Source organism: Chrysochloris asiatica, unplaced genomic scaffold (assembly GCF_000296735.1).
Source record: "Chrysochloris asiatica unplaced genomic scaffold, ChrAsi1.0 scaffold00020, whole genome shotgun sequence".
NCBI classification, from domain to species: domain Eukaryota; kingdom Metazoa; phylum Chordata; class Mammalia; order Afrosoricida; family Chrysochloridae; genus Chrysochloris; species Chrysochloris asiatica.
This window is the reverse complement of record NW_006408538.1, coordinates 26,078,452-26,082,697: the sequence shown is the minus strand read 5'-3', so window position 1 is coordinate 26,082,697 and position 4,246 is coordinate 26,078,452.

Sequence of the window (4,246 nt, the reverse complement as noted above, 5' to 3'; positions counted from 1 at the left end):
AAGCCTTTGTGTAGTCAATAAAGCACAGGTAAACATCTTTCTGATATTCTCTGCTTTCAGCCAAGACCCATCAGACACCAGCAATGATATCCATCGTTCCACGGCCTCTTCTGAATCCCGCTTGAACCTCTAATCAATGCATATTGGTTGCATGTTTGACCAATTTCAGACTGAAGATGTTGGTAGAATTCTTGAATTTCTTCATCATTGGCTTTAGTGGTTGGTGCGTAAATTTGAATAATAGTCATATTAACTGGTCTCGTTTTAGGCATATGGATATTATCCTATCACAGTTAGCATTGTACTTCAAGATGGATCTTGAAATGCTCATTCCTCTTCAACCTGTCATTCCTGGCATCATAATCCATATAATTATCCAATTCAAAATGACCAATTTCAGTCCATTTCAGTTCACTAATGCCTAGATATGGATTTTCATGTATTCCATTTCATTTTTTGACAACTTCCAGCTTTCCTAGAGTCATATTTCATACATTCTTTATTCCAATTATTAACGGATGCTATAGCTGTTTTTTGAATTGTGCCCATCAGCAAATGTAAGCTTTGACCATTCATATCTTTAAGGTCAACTCTCCTTTGAGAAGGCAGCTCTTCCCCAGTCGTCTTTAGAGTGCCTTCCAACCTGATACAGCACCGTATCAGACAATATCCCACTGCTATTCACAAGGTTTTCAGTGTCTTAACAATTCAGAAGTCATCTGCGCCTCCTTCTTATGGCAGCTTCGCTGAAAACTGTCCACTATGAGTAACCGCGCTACTATTTAAAATACTGCATCACAGCAAAACAACATTACAATGCAATGTTATAATTGCTATCTAAAATATCCAAGTTTCCACAGAAGAATTCTTACATGCAAAGAAATAGGAAGTGTGGCCCATACACATGGAGAAGGTCAGGGTGTTGGGGGGGAAAACACAACACAAACTGCCTGTGAGAGGGACCAAATTTCAGATTGATCAGGCAGACTTTGAAGTAGTGTGATAGGGGAAAAAAGATCCCAGATTCCAACATATTCCATGTTAAGTGCATTCAAGTCGGTCCCAACCCATAACAACCCTGTATACGGTTTCCGAGGAGTGAATTGGTGAGCTTGAATCACCAACCTTGTGGTTCAAACTGACTTTGCAGTCCATTATATTAACCCACAGCACCACACCAGGACTCCAACATATTCTATAGAGACTCTTTTTCTAAGCCCTAAATAGGACAAAGAGCAAACAAACAGAATTATTTCAGATGAGGGAAATACAATGCACATGATATGAAGCCACACGGGGTCTGCTGACAGCAGCCATGGGGCAAATTATTATAAGACCGTGACTGAACACAGGTCAAGTCGGCCTTGTTCTTTGTGGGAGTACAGACGTGGGCAAGGACTGATTGAGATATGCCATACACAATTGCAGATTTTAAAAGCATACAGGATTGGTTCTGGGGCTTCCAACACCTGGCTACATGGAGAATGACTCATGACCATACATCCCTTAACTTTAAAAAGAGGCTATTTTTGGCAAATCTTTAAGGACATACCCCCAACAAGTTCCCTAGAACAAACTCACCCCTCTCTGGGCTTCCCTGGGAGTCACTGTGGCCACATTGCTGGTTTAATGTTCAGAAAGAACTCAAATGGCATCTGAATGTAAGTCAAGACTCAAAATGGAATTAGGGCTCCCACTGTAAACCACAGCCTCACCCAAACCAAGTGCTTTAGAATTTAAATACAGGTAATGTTGTTGTTAAGAAGCTCTGGTAGCGTAGTGGTTACGAATCGGGCTGCGAACCTTAAGGCCAGCAGTTCGAAACTACCAGCGGTTCCGCAGGAGAAAGAGGAGACTTTCTGCTCCCGTAAAGATTTACAGCCTCGGAAACCCTGTGCAGGGTCGCTATGGGTCGGAACCAACTCGACAGTACTTAACAACAACAAGTGCTGTGGGATCAATTCTGTCTTGCAGCTCTGTATAGGGTTTCTGAGGAGCAGCTGGTGAATTTGAACTGCCAACATTGTGGTTCAAACTGACCTTGCAGTACAGTGCTTATCCTACAGCACCATGCCAGGACTCCTTAAAAACAGGAGTTATTACAGATATGCTCAAAAAACTAAAGGAAACCATGGTTAGAGACTAGAAGGAAGTTATGATGACAACGTCTTATCAAATAAAGAATATCGACGAAGAGCTAGAAGAACAAAATTCTGGAGCTGAAAAGTACAGAAACAGAGTGATGCTATTTCTGGCTTTGAAGGTAGATGAAGGGGCCATGTGCCAAGGAGTGCAAGAAAGCTCTAGAAATTGGAAAAGACAAGGAAATTAATTCTTCCCTAGATCCTCCAGATGGAATGCAATCCTGCCAGTACCTTGATTTTAGCCCAGTAAAATCTACTCCAGACTTCCGGCATCCAGAACTGTAAGTTATAAATTTGTGTTGTTTTATGTAACCAAGTTGGTATTAATTTGTTGCAGCAGCTACAGGAACAAATACATCATTATAACTCAGTGCCATGGCGTGATTCCATCTCATACTGACCCTACAGGTTAGAACTGTTTCATAGGGTTTCTGAGGCTGTAAATCTTTACGGGAGCAGGCTGCGTCACCTTTCTTCAGGGAGCAGCTGGTGCCACTAACACATCCGTAACTCACTGAGCCTTATATTAGCTGTATTTAGCTTTTTGAAATTGTTATTGTTCTCATGTTTATAAGATACATCTTTAACTTATGATGCGCCTATCTTCAAATACTAGTCTGCTTTAAAGCGCGTGAAGCCCTTACAAGAGGTTACGTACAAGTATTCACTTTTAAATTTCGCAATATACTTTATAATATGTTTAAAAACAGTATTTTAAAACCATAGTCTTTTAAGTCAAAGTAAGATAAATATAAGAAAAGAGAACTCTTATATCTTCATTTTTATCATTTCAAGAACTCTAGTTTCTATGCATCCAAGTATTCATTAGCGCACTGGTGGCTTTGTAGGGTAAGCACTGGTCTGCTAACCATGTGGTCAGCAGTTTAAACCCACCAGCCGCTCTGAAGGAGAAAGAATGAGGCTATCATCTCTCATAAAGGTATACCGTCTCCGAAACCCTATACAGGGTCACCATGAGCCAGAACTGACTCGGTGGTACCTAGGAAACAAGTAGCCACTTGATACATCTTTTCTGCCTGAACAACTTCCTATAATTTTTCATCTTTCACAAATTTGCTGCAGTGAATTTACTCAGCTTTCTTTTCTTTTTTGGTCTGGAAAGTCTGCTTTTCTTTCACTTTTGAGCTGTTTTCTTTGAGTATAGAATAGAATTCTGGGTTGACAAGTTTGTTAGCTTTTTTGCTCTCCATTGCCTTTTTTTAATGTTTTATTGTGACTTATGTGATAGTTTCTCCATTGCCTTTTGACTTCATAGTTTCTGATGAGAAGTCGATCATAATTCTTATTTTTGTTCCTCTGTGAGTAATTCACCATATTTTTCTTGGCTTTCTCCATCATTTTCTTCTCTTTAGTCTTCAGAGTTTCAAGCTGTACTATTGTATATTCATGTGTGTATGATATTTTTCCTGTTTAGAGTCCTCAGAGCTTCTTGAATTCGTGAATTGACATCTTTTGTTCATCTTGGAAACCTTTCAACCATTATTTCTTTAAATATTTGCTCCACTCTCTCTCTCTTCTCATTCCGGGACTCTGATACACCTGTTAGCTATGGCCTCATAGCTCTTTTCTGTGTCTTTCACTCGTTTCTCGTTTCCATCTGGAATTTCTGCTGACTGCTCATAGTGTACCAATATATTTCTCAGCTGTGTTGTTTACTGATAAGTTCATCTTTGATATTGTGGTTTTCACTTCTAATATTTCCATTAAGCTCTATGATTTTACTGTTCCCCATGTTTATGCATGCTGTTCATCTGTCTCACTGTGCCATTAACATTTCATTAGAGTTGTTGTTGTTAAGTGCCTCTGAGTCAATTCCAACCCACAGCGACCCTGTATAGGGTTTCCAAGGAGCAGCTGGTGATCTTGAACCACAGGCCTCCCAGTTCAAGTGGATTTTGCAGTCCAGTGCACTAACTAACCAACAGTCCAGCCACACCAGGACTCCCAATTAGAGTTGTTGTTGTTGTTGTTAAGTGCCGTCAAGTCGGTTCTGACCCATAGCGACCCTGTACAGGGTTTCCGAGGGTGTAAATCCTTACGGGAGTAGAAAGTCTCATCTTTCTCCCGTGGAGCGGCTGGTA